Source organism: Dermochelys coriacea, chromosome 4, assembly GCF_009764565.3.
Source record: "Dermochelys coriacea isolate rDerCor1 chromosome 4, rDerCor1.pri.v4, whole genome shotgun sequence".
Lineage (NCBI taxonomy): Eukaryota > Metazoa > Chordata > Testudines > Dermochelyidae > Dermochelys > Dermochelys coriacea.
In genome coordinates this window covers 137,693,640-137,710,361 of record NC_050071.1, presented here as the reverse complement: position 1 = coordinate 137,710,361, position 16,722 = coordinate 137,693,640, and the positions used below count along the sequence as shown (strand labels likewise).

The 16,722-nt window shown below is 46.2% G+C and overlaps 1 long non-coding RNA gene across 4 annotated transcripts in view; it reads left to right on the top strand.

The window, feature by feature from the left end:
- The window catches only part of LOC122459757, a 57,594-nt gene that overhangs the window by 19,425 nt on the left and 21,447 nt on the right, over window positions 1-16,722 (top strand). The window contains exon 3 of one of the 4 annotated variants that reach the window (XR_006280636.1): window positions 2,883-4,025. The exons of the other annotated variants lie outside the window; for them this stretch is intronic. This is a non-coding gene — a long non-coding RNA (uncharacterized LOC122459757). Of the gene's footprint in view, window positions 1-2,882; window positions 4,026-16,722 lie in introns of those variants that run through there. 4 annotated transcript variants of the gene reach the window in all.

Genomic DNA, 16,722 nt, shown 5'->3' with positions numbered 1-16,722 from the left:
GGCTGGCTCAGAAGAACATGCTGAGCTAAATGCGGACAGCTGGGCTGAGGCATGAGATGGCTATAAAAGCCCTGGGCAAAACTCAATGGGGAGGCTAGCCTGGGAGGAGATAGGAGGGTGGTATCTCTGTCTCCTTACCAAAGAAGGAAGCCGCAAAAGCCAGGAGACCCTAGGGATGGTCTGTGGGCCACTAGCTGTTGGGGAATCTGAGAACTGCACAAACACTGTAAATAAAGACACTTGGGTGATCCAGCAAAAGAAGATGTGGAAGAGTCTTTATTATACCAGCCTAAACACAGGGCACAGGCTCAAGAGGGAGAAAGCCTGCGGGGACCCTGTGATGGTTGAGGATGGATTCTCCTAAACAAAATAAGTCAATGCAGTTATTTAATTATTATTACCATCCTGCTCATTTAGCATTACTCATTGCATTCACTGACAGTACTACTTTAAAGGTGAAATTATAAAAGGAAGATCTGCCTATTTCAGCTATTTATTTTTTTTATCACAACTGCATCTAAAATGATAGTACCATAGAGTAACAATTATATTTTTTGCTCAAACATGAGAATTCAAGAATAGTCCAGAAGGAATTTTGTATTTAACAATGACACTTTGTTAGTTTCCCAGACCTGAAGAAGAGATCTGTGTAGCTTGAAAGCTTGTCTCTCTCACCAACTAAAATTGGTCCAATAAAAGATATTACCTCACCCACTTTGTCTCCACCAGATCATTTGACTAATTGATTATTTAAAAAAACTGATAGTACGTGTGTGTGTGTGTGAAAACAATCTGGCCGGTATTTTGGGAGCATTGTGTTTAGGAGTCAGTTATTTTCCATTTTGTTCCTCTCCTCCCACTGGTTTCAGAGTAGCAGCCGTGTTAGTCTGTATTCGCAAAAAGAAAAGGAGTACTTGTGGCACCTTAGAGACTAACAAATTTATTAGAGCATAAGCTTTCGTGAGCTACAGCTCACTTGAAGTGAGCTGTAGCTCACGAAAGCTTATGCTCTAATAAATTTGTTAGTCTCTAAGGTGCCACAAGTACTCCTTTTCTTTCTCCTCCCACTGTTTATCTAGGGCTGTTCAAATCCATACCCATTCATAGAATCATAGAAGATTAGGGTTGGAAGAGACCTCAGGAGGTCATCTAGTCCAATCACCTGCTCAAAGCAGGACCAATCCCCAACTAAATCATCCCCACCAGGGCTTTGTCAAGCCAGGCCTTAAAACCTCTCAGGATGGAGATTCCCCCACCTTCCTAGGTAACCCATTCCAGTGCTTCACCACCCTCCTAGTGAAGTAGTGTTTCCTAATATCCAGCCTAGACCTCCCCCACTGCAACTTGAGACCATTGTTTCTTGTTCTGTCATCTGCCACCGCTGAGAACAGTCGAGACCCATCCTCTTTGGAATCCCCCTTCAGGTAGTTGAAGGCTGCTATCAAATCCCCCCTCACTCTTCTCTTCTGCAGACTAAATAACCCCAGTTACCTCAGCCTCTCCTCGTAAGTCATGTGCCTCAGCCCCCTAATCATTTTCGTTGCTCTCCACTGGACTCTCTCCAATTTGTCCACATCCCTTCTGTAGTGGGGGAACCAAAACTGGACCCAATAGTCCAGGTGTGGCCTCAGCAGTGCCAAATAGAGGGGAACAATCAATTCCCTCCATCTGCTGGCAATTCTCGAGTTCCTTTGTTATTTATCCATTTAGCGAGGGTCTTGTGCTGTGCCCATCATTGTGGCTTCTGATCATGTCACTCTCATCTTGTGGGGAGCTTGGCATGGTTCATGCTGGGAGCAGGGTAGCTTTGTGGCTCAGTCTCCTGTTTGAAGCCATCCCTAGCAGGGAGATGGACCCTCTCACCCCTCTCTAATGCCTAAGATTGTAACTCGGGGTCACCATGTGCCACGTTTTTCGTGCCGTATTGCCTCGTCATGCTTAGAAGTGATAGGACGTAATAGCATGTGAAATGCTGGAGGACAGACACTCCTCCTGCTAACCAGCATTGAAATTGCTTGCAAAGGCCCATGGTGGCAGTGTTTGCTGGTAGGAGCTCAGGGCTTTTTGCAAATGAGGTCACTTATTTACATGTTGAAATATGGACTCAGGAGCCTCCTTTGGCCTTTCCTAGTTTTTAAATCTTGGCCTAATTAGTTCCGCCCGAACTGTTTCTCCCCTGTTTCCAGGACTGCATGTTCTGGACAACAGTCCCACAGCTGTGGCTCCCGTGCCTGCTCTTAGTTTTTTTTCTAAATCCTCCTCCTGAGGAAATGACTCCCTCTCCCTGTTTTCATTTAAGCCACATACACACTTGGCTCTCCAAACAGAGGAGTGTGGGGAGAGCAGCCCCAGAACGTTCTGCTTCTGCCTCCAACACACAAGCTGTCCGATTGTGGACAGAAAGGGTTAACCACAAAGGGATGAGGGAGGGAACCGTGGCTGGTGGCCAGCAGAAGAGTGTGAGTCATGACTCCGGGGTTCTATGATTGGCTCTGCCAGTGACTTACCTTGTGGCAGGTCACTTAACCTGCTCTGTGCCTCCATTTCCCCTTCTGTAAATAGTGACGGGGTGTTGGGGCTTAGTGAGTGTTTAAGATGCTTGCATGGAAGGATGGGGTGATGTTTAACAAAGGGCTAACTCTGCTCCAGTCACAGCTCAGAAAGAAACCACCACTCCATGTACTCAGCCTAACCCAAGGAAACCAAAACATAAACACATGCGTTTTAAATCCCTGAGACCAAGGCCATGGGGCACAACAGATACATCTTTGTTCCAGGTGTCAGCATGGAGTTCACAGCTTGATGCAATCCTCCTTCGCCCCTCACCCCCCCCAAATATTTGCCTTGTAATAGATTCATCCTGTATCTATCTCCTTTTGCAGATCATGTTGGAAGAAGGGACCAATCCAGCAAGCTTCTGATTGTCCTCAGCTACTGCCAACTTCACCTCTCAGACGTGAGCCTTTAAGTACATCACTATAAGCAACTTGCAGTTTTGCAAGTGGATGTTATAGCTACAGGACTTCAGGGGTCCCAAAGTCCTATGGAAAAGTCTACGCCTAGAGTGGATGTGGTCTGGGTAGATAGCTCAACTTGAGCAAAGTGGATAGAAATCAAAATCCATAAAGAGAGGGCTGCAAATGGAACAGGATCTGTAGGGGGATTAGCTGTTTCAGGGGCATGTGTGTGTACACAAATGCCCAGGTCCAGAATTCAGCTTTCAGATCCTGAAAGTTTATATGGTTTATATGATAGTGGTGTCTGTTTGCAGGGCACAGATCCATTATCAGGGGACCCCAGCACCTGTTAGCTCAGGATGGTCCCTTTAAAGCTATACTCACTTGGCAGTGGCTGGACGGTGTTACGATCTGAGAGCCGTTTAGGGGACCTCTTCGGTAAAATGACCTAGCAATCTCAAGATGTCCACTGGGGACATGGGTCCACATCACACAACCCCTAACTATTACTAGCAGGTTCAGGGAAAATATCCAGGATGTAGCTGGTCCAAGGGGGTTAATCCTTTCTGCTGCTCCTACAGAAACAGCCTCTCCCAGGTAGGGACGAGGCACCTCAGGAGCTAAACAGTCTCCTGTCTGGTCAGTACTTGGATCGCATAGAAGACTCAGAGTGCTGTAGGAAATAACCATACTGACTCCCTCCCTCAGAGCAGCCAGTGACATTGATACCTTTGCAGAGGGCTGGTAAATTGGGGATTCTATTTTGGATGAGATGGACAACCAAGGCGCTGACTACGTGGTTACTAAAGATCCCCTGGGAATAGTATCATTGACCAAAATGTCCTGGCCAAAGCCCAGTGTGGGCAATTGTTTATTGCCTACTGCTCCTGAAATACCACTTACAGTTTCAGCTGTATACACTGTTTCCTTCCCACTGCCTGTCCCACACTACAGTGAAGTGTTGCATGATATTAAACAGACGCTGCATTCCTGCCCAGTGATTCCCATCTGTGAAGCTTGTAGAGAGCGCAGGAGTCCTTTGCAATAAAAAGTTCTCTGTAAGTGCAAGATAATGTGAGAACTATTATTGTTTTAGTAAAGATCCAGTTTTGTTCACAGATATGTGCATCCAACTGAAGTCAAGCAGAATTGCATGATGTACCGGGTGGGAGGGCAGAAATTAACCCATAGAGTGTCAAATACTGGATATACATACAGAAATCAGGGAGGGGCTGGTCAGACTTGGTGCTAAGGCAAAGGATGAGGAGACAGGTTTGTTCCCACTTCTGCTACAGACTTCTGTGACCTTTGGCTACTCAGTGGTACTCAGTTCCCTATTCTGTAAAATGGTGATGGTCATTCCAAGGAGGGAGCGGAACTGGGATGACACAGACAGCTGGGTCTAATATAATGAATTTAAGGCAGGGACTGTTTTTTGTGTGTGGTGTGTTTGTGCAGCACCTAGCACAATGGGGTTCTGGTCATGACTGGGGCTCCTAGGCGCTACTACCAATCAGTAATAATGGGGAAGTGTAAACTGAATATCAAGAAAGGGAACAATTCTGCATTAGCAGGGAGTGAGACTAGGTGAGCTCACAGCCTTGTTCCATCTCACTTCTGTGAGCTCCCATTCCTGCTTGCAAAGTGCTTTGAGATATGTACTGCAAAAGCCCAACACAGTCATAGTCCCGTGTGCACTTTATAAAGTGAGTGGAGTTTTGAGCAGGGCTCCAATTGAAAGGACAGTGGGCGAAATGGGCCCTGCCACATCTCTACTGGCTGTTGCCATGTGCAGCAGGCAAAAGAAGTAATGTAACCCAGTTGGTCTGGCTCTGCTCCTTGGATGACGTAAGGGGGATGTTATGTGATATCCTTGGGAGTGCCTGGCTGTTTGGGAATTGCTTGTCAGATACATCCTCTCTCTGGTTCAACAGTGAAGCTTTGTGGCGCTAGTGTTTATCTTGGTTGATAAATGGAGCAGCAAGGAAGGCTTATGAGTAATACGAGCTTCTAGGATTTCTAAAATATGAATTCCTTCGCTGTTCCTTCCCCCATTTGCCTCCACTGTATGTATTCCCATCACCTTTCTCTGCTCCATGAGATACTCCCCCGCTCCCAAACTATCTTCCTCTGTAAAAACCTGTTAATGATTTCTTTTAGGGATCTCCCTGATCAGTAGGATTGTAAATGCACAGCAACAAACTTCAGTTTTAAAATTGAACTGCCCGCATTGGATATGCGGGGAGACATTTAAAAGAAGAAGAAGAGAGGATTACTTTCATAGTTGGGGTGGGTGAATGTGCTTGCTTGATAAAGTGGCTAACTTAGCGGTTTAAGTGTCAGTTTTAGGTTGCTTAGACTCCTTCAGGTTCAAATCCTGGCAGGGTTAACTGAGCCCTTTGTCTCTGAGGTAGATAAATTTATTTCCATGCAGCCTGCTATGGAAGGGGTCTTTTAGAGGAGACCATGGGTGACGGGTATCATAGGCCAGGAGAGGCTGAGCCTCCCCAAACAGCTTGGTGTGGCCCTGCCCATGTTCCAGCACCAGGCCCCCTGCCTGCTTCTGGTTCCCTTTCTGCTCTGTGACCCATGCTGAGGCTGGGGTGGGCAGACAGACTGGTGCTCACAAGCTGGTAATCCAACACTCTCCCAAACTTTAGAAGTGGGCAAACATGTCAACGTGAGAAGGGAGATAAAAACCGCATTGTACTGATATCTCTGATGGATACTTCCTTCATGGACTATTGTGCCACAAAGTCCTCACACGCCTTGTTCACTTCACGGTAACTTGCCTGTTTTGTGCCTAGAGATAGCGCCATGCTCCTCAGTTCTGATCTGGGTTTTGGACATTCCAAAGTTCAGATCTGACCCATTTTAAAGATGGAGCTGTTTTGTGTGGGAAGCATTTATCACACTATGGGCAATACTGGGGGAAAAAATAAGATCAATTGTGAAATTCTGATCCTAATCCAGGTTTGGATTCGGAACCATTCTGAACATGACAGCGTTGGGCAACCTTGAAAGTCATTCTGGGACCCTTTAACACGCTGTGACCCCCAATTACTGAGTTACAAGTGGGATGATCCCAGGCTAAAAAGGGAACAGGCAACAGCTGTACACTGTACAGAACATACTGCACGTACAATGAGCTATGTGGAGATTAGCACATGGCTGGTGGGAATCATGCACTGACTCTGGTCAGCTGTGGCACAGAATTTGAAAAACTCTATTTTGCTGCACTGACGTAGGGGAAAAAATCTTACTTCTCCACCACTGTGTCTGCAAAGTCCTCTCCAGTGGAGCTACCCTGAGTTGTCAGCATCCTGGTGAATCCTCTCCCATCCCACATGCCATGAGGAATCTTCCGCAGTCTCTGCAGATGGGTCTGTTGGATCCAGACAGGGCTGATTGCTGTAGTGAAGGCAGCTGTAACATCTTTGGCGGCATTCAAACTAGTTTCAGTCACAGAGGACGGGGCGCTTTGTGCTCACCACCTGCAAGTTGGATGCAAATGCCTCGTGGCTAGTGACAGGAAAGGCCGAGATGGACATTTCTATGTGAGAAGGTATGGTAATTTATTCCCTCAAATGAGCAGTCCTTACTGTCTACGGTACGTACATGGCCCCTATTACCAGACTATCTGAGCACCTCACAATTTTCAGTGTATTTACCGCACAATACTGCTGTGAGGTCAAGCAGTGCGGTTATCCCCATTGAAGTGATGGGAAACTGAGGCACAGAGAGTAAGTGACTTGCCCACTCTCACTCAGGAAGCCTGTGGCAGGGCAGAAGCTTGAACCTATGTCTCCAAAATCCAACATAGTGCTTGTGGATCATCCTTGCTTTCAGGAAGCCGTGTCACTGGCTCTCACCAGTCCTTGCTCTGTCTCTAATCTTGCCTTTTTAGAAGAAGGTTATTAAGTTGTGGTGGAAAGGCAGCTCTGGAGTCTTTATATTTCTCAGCTGGCTTTGAGGCCTGGATTTGGAAGGGAGAGTTCTGATCTTGATCCTCCAGAATTGTCCAGAGCAGCCTCTGATGCTGCTTCCTGTGCGGCTTTGCTGACCTTTCTGACGTCCCTCGCTGGGGTAGGCAGAGTCCCTTGATGGTTCCACTCTTCCCTCTTTGATAGGGCTCAGGGGGTGAAGTGGGACAATGGCTCATGGTGAGATCAGAGCTGCAGCATTATTACTGTGCAGATGACACACAGCCCGGTTGTGCTTTCGTCACACCCGGCTGGTGTTTTCCCAGGGCTTGGCTGAGATTAAGATTTAGGTGATAGTTTGCTGGCTGAGGCTCAATCCAGACCCAACAGAGATGTTGCTAGTGGTTTGATGGGGCTGGAGGAGCAGCTGTTGGTTGTAATCTTGAGGGTATCCCCGTCCCTGTTATTGAGTTCCCCAGCCTTTGTCCAAGAAGTTTTCCATTTGCGTGTGTGCTCGTGTGTCTCCAACTATTCCCAGAATCCCAGTTGTCCTGGATGGCCAAGAGCACTTTTTCCTTGACCCAGACCATATCACACTACTTATTCATAGCACTGTCACCTCAGGCCTGGATTATTGAACGGCATTCTTCTTGGAGCCTTGCCGCACTGCCACCTACCCACTCTGGTTTCAGCCTAGTTGCTTCCCCACTTTACCCATCCTAGCGTTATCCGTTACCACACAGCTCTTTCTAAGCAAGCACATTTATTCTTAAGGGGAAAGCAGTACAGAGAAAATGTACTAAAAACAGTCAAAGAACCCTCACACGTTCTAAAAAGCTTACCAGAGTGCACCCCACCTCCAACCTCAGGCTCTGGTAGGTGTCAGTCCTTCAAACTGTCATCAGACCAGTCCACAACTGGGTTTTCCCCATGGTTAAAAGTTCAGAACTGTCTCAGATTCAGAACCAGAACCACCATGAACAGTTCAGTCTTTCCTTTGTACTGCTTGGGCCTTTGATCTTGGGCCCACGTAACGGGGTCAGCAGACAAAGGCCCACTCCTCAGGGCCTTGTTTGAAAAGGCTGGGTTTTTGCATAACTGGAGGTGGGGAATTTTTATTCACCTTCCCATAGACATTACCTAAGAAAACTACTTAAGACTTTTTGTTCCAAAATCCATTCTTGTCTGGTACATTGCTCAGTATGGTCCAGGGAACCCCTATGTCTCACATCTCCCCCTGGAGAGGTTCCATATGCTCCTGGCCTGCAATTATACATAAACCAGTCATTTAATACAATGGACACCAAAGATACTTAAGCTTAATTCAATAAGGTATTTTAAGAATATGGCAGTAAATTGCCATATCTGTCACAGTCTCTGTAATTAAACATCTGGGAGCTGCTGGCTCAAGGAACAGCTCTGCCTTGTGGAATTTGCCTCTTTTGCTGGTCTAAACTGTCTGAGAGTGTTTTTAGGATGTGGGCCTCATACCAATCCTAAATGTGGCAAATTCTTCCTTTCCAATTGCAGGTGGTGTGCTGTTAGCCATGGCACAAGCTCACAGAGAATTGAAGAGTTTAAACAGGATTCAATGGGGGGAAAAAAACCTCAGGGAATAAGTGGAGTCAGACACTTGGCCACAGGGGTTGTTGCTCCCCTGGCACCTGATCCTGAAAAGCGCTGAGCAAACCCCAGCTCCATTGAGTTCAGTGAGACTTGCATGTTACAGGGCTGCACTCACCTGCAGGGTGGACCTGAATGCCAGATTTGGCCATGGGAAGGAATTTTCCTCTAAGTGCTATTGGCAGGAACTTTTTGGGGTTTTCTGTCTTCTTTCAGAGCAGGGATCGCTTGGTCAGATCAAACGGGTACATTACACAGAGTCAACTTCCTGTAATTTAGCAGGGATGGGCAACACTGGACGTTGGTCCTTCCTGTCATTTATCTTTACATGCCTAGCTCCAGCACATACTGCTGTCTCATCTGGATTGTATACTTCTTGTACTGTCCCCAAATGATGGAATCCCATTACGAACATATTCACTAGCAAATAGTTATCAGCTCGTCACTTCTGCACACCAAATATTAGTGATTGCTCTTCCACCCCCAAAAAGATAATTAAAGCATTCCCTTCCCACCTTCTGATACCAACGGGGGAGTCAGGCAGGACAGTGCATCTCTTCTATCATGACATACTTTATTTTCTACTTTGCTGCACTACTGCATGAGCCAGCAGGGGGGAAAAAAAGTGAAACCGAAAGTCTCTGGAGTCCAGTCTTGTCAGCTGGAACATGCTCCCTCTGGAGTGGGCAGAGTGGAGCGTGAGAGAGGACGGAGAACAGAGCGCTAGGAAAGAGAAGAGGTAGGGACAAAAATTAACTAGAGTCAAAATAAGTTGGTGTAAGCTGGAGCCATGTGCTCTCATGTGAATGAGTGAATGAGGCTGTCTTCTAGGGGATGGGCCACTGAGAGGATAACAGACCTGATACTGGTCTCAGCTCCCTAGAGTGATTGTTATAGCTCCAGGGACAAAGGCTTGTGCTTCGAGCGGAAGGATAGAGTCAGGGCTTAAATTCAGCTGGAGCTGGCCAGAGCGGAGCTCCAGTAAATATTTTCAAACTTGCAGAGCTGAAGCCCCAAGCTCTGGTGCCCTGCAGCTGAAGCCTGGCGCCCTGAATGCGGTGGGGGCTCCGGGAAATACTGTATGAGAATTTAAGCCCTGGATAGAGTTAGAGCACCAGTTCCACTGCTTTGTATATGAGAGAAAAAGATGGACATAGGAAGGGCAGACAACTGATTCTTTACTGTGCGTCATCCTGGTACTCTTTTCACTTGGCCCTGATCGGACTCTGGTGGTGCACAGGCTCCATATGATGGAGGGAAACTCCCAGAGTAACACTGGTTTCAGAGTAGCAGCCGTATTAGTCTGTATCCGCAAAAAGAAAAGGAAGACTTGTGGCACCTTAGAGACTAACCCATTTATTTGAGCATAAGCTTTCATGAGTTACAGCTCACTTCATCGGTGCTGTGCTGGTTGTGGATGGGGTGCCCCGTGTGGAGCAGGGGAAGGATCAGGCAGAAGGTAGTGGCTAGAAGAAGCACTTGCGGTAAGTGATGAGCGTACTGAATTACAGATGGCACATCACCCGCGGGTAAATCAATGGCTTTAGACCATACAGAGTAGTCCACGTGCTGCAGCAAGGCTATCAGGAAGGGCATAATCAGGTGGGTGGGGAATAGCAACAAACAGACAGTTGAACCAACATTTGTTTCCCCTCACAGTCCCAGAGCTTATCAGCGTTATGGCTCAGAGACCCATTATCTCCCTCCCGCCACTGACTCAGACAGGAAGTTTGCAGTGTTGTTGTAGCTGTCCATTCAGTTACAGCCCAGATATCAGCTGCTGCAAGGTGACTCACGATTATTCCCTTATTCGCTTGGGGCCACATCCACAGGTCTCACCTGCTCCGTCCCTAGGAAGTGAAGTCAGTGAGCTTCATCTGAGTAAGGTCTGAATGAAATCTCACCCAGGAGCTCAGGGTTTGGTTCCTTTCAGGGGAGTGAAGCATGCTGGGAACTGCGGGTGTTACAAATAAGCCTTGAAAGCAGGATGCTTTCTTTTCTCTGTCCGTTTTCCCTCCCTGCATCTCCTCCTGCCTCCAGCCTATAGCTACAAGAACGCTGCTATGCAAGCTTCCCCCGAATCTGTTCCACTAGGAACGAGAGGGCACAGCATTGAGCAATGCCACAGGTCCCGTGGCTGGTTATGCTGTGGAATTAGGGTGACAGTATTTCCCCAAGGGAAAACAGGACATCGCGTGGGGCTAGCCTGAGGCCCCCTTCCGCGCAATGCTGGCCCAAGCCCTGCCTCCGCCACACAGCTGGGGCTGGTGTCGCTGATCAAGTTGTCAAAAGCAAACAGGACAAATGCTCAGTTTTGCCAAAAAAGTTAGGACAGGGCTTAAAAACGGGGACTGTCCTGGCCAAAACGGGATGTATGGTCTCCCTACGTGGAATCCCCCCGAGAAGTTGTCATTGGCTGGTCTATAGGTGTTTTCCTCTAGGAGCCTGGGTTCATTAAGAGCTTAGCTGGTCATCCCTGGTCCCACCATTTGTGGGAAGGGTTTATGTTACTGGCATGCTGGGGTCCCTGACCCTACAAACTGTCCAGATTCCGGAAACTCTCCTCAAAATCAGCTCAGCACTTCTGAGCATCAGGCCAGTGACTGAGGGGCCTCAGTGATTGGTCCAAGATCCCACAGGAAGGCTGAGGAAGACGTGGGACATAGCCCCGAACTTATGACAATGATCCAGTGGTTGTGTGGATTCCTCAGTCCCCCCTTTTCCCCCAACAGCTGCACACCATGCTTGAGGGATCTAAGCAAGGGGCTGTTACAGTTTTGCTAAAGTATGTAACAAATGGGGAGGGGGGAACAAAAACAAAACAACCACCCATCAACATCCTTGAAAGCACTCAAATCAAGATAGAAGATGTTGAAGTTCCCTATCTGAAGGCCACTGTCCTAGACAATGTGCGTGCACAGAATGCTGCACTTAGATTTATCTCAGTTATTCTAGCCACAGACCGATAGCAGAAGATGAAATGTTTTGGAGTCTGATTCCGTAGTCAATCCAGATACAGAGCCTCGCTTACACCACATCACAGTTCCAGGTGGGGAGCGGCAGTGCAAGCCAGCATCAGATTCTTTAAAAGCGGTTTTGGCTTTCATGAAGGTGTCAGAGTGGCAGTCTGGAAGAACAAAGTCTTTTCTTGACCCCCCAGAACAGACACAGAACTGGAAGTAGCAATCCAAGCTTCACCAGACTGCCCTGCCAATATATCCCAGCCCTGTCCTGAAGAGAACTAGCTAGTTGTAAGGGGCAGAAGGTAATTCATTCTCTGTGGCCCATTTGTCCTCTTTGATGACACAGACAAAAAATGTACCAAGTGTGGGGGATGTTTTCTTGTCGCATAGATACTTGTCCACTTGGACCTATATTGAGAATTGCCAAACTCTTTGCACATAGAACAATCTTTAATGGTAACCACAGCAGAAAGGCTGAAGACTGAAGGAGCATAGAGAAGGAATTCCCTTCCCATGGTTAGATTAACAGAGTTTCAGGCCAAAGGGGACCATTAGGTCATTTATTCTGACTTCCTGTATAGCACAGGACATTACATACAACCTACTTACCCCTGTATTGTGCTCAGTAACTGGAGCTTACGTGAAGCACATTAACAGGGGATAGCTGTTGCTGTCTATGCTACACTTCTGAAGATTTCACTCCCTGGCTGGCAACTTTTTGGAGCACTCTTTTCCCATTAACATTTTAAAAGAAAAAGACACAACCCAATAAAACAGCCATTGTCTCCTGGCAGGCTTTCAAAATGTACCTAATATTAATGCACAAGGAGCGCCGCGTCAGTAATACAATAAGAGTAAAAACGATTGGCTCTTCTGATCATTCTGCCCCTGCTGCGATGCCTCCAAAAAACTTCTTTCTAGCATCAGTTAGGCTGAGGAATTCTGCTCGTTTCTGCGAACCTCCATTCATTGTATTGTAACCTTGTCCTTCCAACCTGCCCCATCTGCATTTCTTCTGCCTGTTGCATTCTGTCTGACACTTAGATCATCAACTGTCTGAGATGGGGCGTGTCTCGTCTGTACAGCACCTAGCACACCAGAACCCCAATCTCCAACTGGAATTCCTAAATGCTACCAGAATATAAACAACAGCAGTGAAGTAAGCACAAGAGAGGATGGAATGGTAGGATATTTACATGACAGCGGTAGAATAATAGGATCTCTGAGCTGTTCAACATATTCATAAATGATTTGGAAAAAGGGGTAAACAGGGAGGTGGCAAAATTTACAGATGATACAAAATTACTCAGGCTAATTAAATCCAAAGCAAACTGCAGAGAGTTATAGACAGGGCCAGCTGTAGGTTTTTTGCTGCCCCAAGCTCCAAGAACTCAACTGCCCAAGCAAAAAAAAAAAAAAAAAAGGTAGCTGGAATGCCATCCCTGGAATTGTGCTGTCCCAAGCATGTGCTTGCTTTGCTGGTGCCTAGAGCGTCCTGGTTATAAAGGGATCTCACAAAACTGGGTGACTGGGCAACAAAATGGCAGATAAAATTCAATATCCATAAATGCAAAGTAATGCACATTGGAAAACAATCCCAACTATACATATAAAATGATGTGATCTTTAGGTGTTAGCATTCAAGAAAGAGATCTTGGAGTTGCTGTGGATAGTTCCCTGAAAACATCCACTCAGTGTGCAGCGACCATCAAAAAGCTAACAGAATTTTAGGAACCATTAGGAAAGGGATAGGTAATAAGGCCATAAATATCATAATGCCACTCTATAAATCCATGGTACGCCCACACGTTGAACACTGCGTGCAGCTCTGGTCACCCCATCTCAATTGTTTTTTGTTGGAATTGGAAAAGGTAGAAGGGCAACACAAATGAGGAGGGGTAGGGAACCGTTTCCATGTGAGGAGAGAGTAAAAAGACTGGGACTGCTTAACTTGGAAAAGAGACGACTAAGAGGGGGATCTGTTGGAGGTCTAAAAAATCATGAGAGGTGGGGAGAAAGTGAATGAGGACGTGTGATTTACCCCTTCACATAACACAAGAACCAGAAGTCACCCAATGAAATTAATAGGCAGCAAGTTTAAAACAAACAAAAGGAAGTGTTTCTTCACACAACACGTTGTCAACCTGTTGAACTCCTTGCCAGGGGATGTTTCGAAGGCCAAAACTATAACGAGGTTATGAGAATGAGATAAGTACATGGAGGATAGGTCCACCAATGGCTATTAACTAAGATGGTTAGGGATAAAACCCCATGCTCTGGGTGTCCCTATACCCCTGACTGCCAAAAATTGGGAGTGAACCAGAGGGGGTGGCTCACTTGATAATTGCCCTGTTCTGTTCATTCCCTCTGAAGCACCTGGCATTGCCCACTGTCAGAAGACAGGATATTGGGGTTGACAGACCATAGGTCTGACCCAGTATGGCTGTTCTTATGCAAAAATAAGAAATCTCAAGATGTATAAAGAACCGTTCTGAAACTACTGACTGCTTGAGCAAGGCATCTGGGGATTAGAGGAATTCACTCTTAGCCCTGAGATATTAGTTCACTTCTAAACATAGGTTGCAATATGGACCATCTGGATATAATCAACCCTAAAGACAATGGAATGTTGTAAATTCGGAGTTCTTCCAAACTATCCCTCACTCTGCTGTCTATATAGACACTAACTGTCTCACTGTGCCTATAGTTCAATTGCAGTTTGAATGGATATGATTGGAAGATACTCAGCTGCATGAGAGGTCAGGAGTTGTAAATAGAATTATCCAGGACAACCATTAAACCAGAGTGCGTAGCTGAAAGTCAGCCCAGAGTCCACATGGAAACCTTTGTGAACCAGAGGACAAAGCTGCTTTGATATTAGGACTCCAAATTTGGACCACTGTCCCTACCCTGCACTCCCATGAGCATAGCAAATTTCAAGACAACCTGAGTCAGCATGTGGCTTTAAAGCACTCAGAATCCGTCTTTTAAACAGTAAGTAACTTTCAGCTTTATCTCTAGCGGAACTGCCAATATGTTGATTTGGATATTACTTGCAGTAATGGAGTGAAGTTAATCACAGTAAGCTTAAGAAAAAATTCCCAGTATTCAGCCTAACCATAAGAATGATTAGACTGTGCAGTCATTTCCCAAAGGAGATCATTTGAGCTCCATCGCTTGGGTTATTTAAAACAACACTAAAAATCATGGTCTAAATCCGTCAGTCCTATCTCAGGCAAAACTCCCAGAGAATTACAATCCTATTACTCCAGACTTGAACTTCCTTTCTAAAATATTAATACCACCGAAGATTTATGACCAGTGAAAGAATTTTAAAAATCTATTTGACTTTCTACCATTGATGTTATTTGTTGTGATGCTTTTTCATTTCTATCAACCAGAACAATAAAATTGAATAGACAGTTTCACTTTTGTTCAGCCCATTTCATTTTCTGCCCCTTGCACAATGCTGCACTGCTTGGGTTGCAAACACAGCAAGGCAATATTTCTATCCAAACAAAACTCTGCTTTCAGAGGATTTTTTTTTAAACAAAAATTTTGGGGCAAAATTTCCATTATTTTTATGGTCAAAACACTAGCCTGGGAGGGAGTAAAGACAGCTGCATTTTTAATCCAGCTCTACCACTGACTTGGTGTCTTATTTTGGTCAAATCACTTAGCTGCTCTGTGCTTGTTTCCCCCACCAATTTGTAAGATAGAGGTGATATTTACCTGCCTTACAGGAGTGTTGTGAAATCAGAATGTGTTCATGTAAATTCCATGGGATTGGATCCTTAAATGGAAGGTGCTCTAGAAAGACAATGTCTCATTGTTATTTTATTTAAACCTTTTTATAAAACTTCATCCTAGGACCTAAATTAACCAGCTAGTGTCTCTTTAAAACTAGACTGGGTAAAACTCCAGAGAGCACCTGAAGCACACACAGTGAGAGTAACTGATGGAGGGTTTAATAGAACATAACTATTGTAGTAGAAAATTCTGCATTGATCCCTGTGACGGTTGACTAGATGATCTAGTAGCTCTTGTCCATCTTCAGTTTCTATCATATGATTCTCTCTTTCAAAAGCGGTTGCATTGTTACGTAACTTTAGGGAAAATCTCTGGGAATGCAACAGCAAGGTCACTATAGGTGAAGCCACAGAGCCACTGTCTCAGGACAGTTCTGCTTTAGTTGGGGTTTGGTCCTGCTAGATTTAGTTGGGGATTGGTCCTGCTTTGAGCAGGGGGTTGGACTAGATGACCTCCTGAGGTCCCTTCCAACCCTGATATTCTATGATTCTATGATTCTGTATCAAGCTACATAATTTGCTTTGATCTTGCAAGCGTGCAAGGTTGTTGCGGTCTAACCCAAGTGTGATTGGAGTTTGCTTGCTGGCCCTAGTAAGGTAAAATTCCCCTTACACCGGGCACTAAAAAAAGTCTCAACCCCCTGGCACCTGATGGCTTACTTGCCTGTGCCCAGGGTGAGGGAGCGGGGGAGATGGAGGTATAGAATGGGCATCTCTGAAGAGGCATGGACTTAAGTGTGATGCTAAGCGTGCCAATGAGGCACTTAGCTAAATACGTCCCTAAGCTGGACTAACTGGGTGGCTGCACAACAGCCTCTCACATCAGGCTGGATTGGATTCCCCTCTGCTCACTGTCATCACCTCTCACCTCGCTCTTCTATAAGCGCACGCAATTTGGGGGAGCAAGTTTTCCATGGGCTCAGCGTGAATCTCCTCTCCAGTGGAGCAGGCGCAATGTATGCTGGTGTAACCCACACAGCTCCTGGATGTGGTGTTCTGTCCCATCTAGTGGCACCAAGACCATTAGAGAGAGAGATTAAATGAGTCTGCTCTACAGCCTTCGCTAACAGCCAGTTGGCTTTTAGCTCATGCTGTAGAGGCTCATGCAGTAAGCTCCAGGGGTCCCCGCTTCGATACTGCCCACTGGTGACCGGGGTTTGTCGGCGTTACACTGGCTCACTGGGAAGCGACCACCCAAAGGAGGATATCGGGCCACCCCAACTGGAGAGATGGTAGAGCAGCTGATATCAATGGAGGAGCTGTAATAGGCCAGGCTGGCTGAGCGCCACTTGTAAGACTGGGGACATTCCAAATCCCAGAATGGCAAGGACTCATCTAGTGATGGGGCCCAAATTAAAACCCCAGATCTGCACGTAACAGAACTGTAGAGGGATTCAATTCTGGCCAGGAATCCAGGGCTGAAGCCCACATCCTGCTATGAAAAATT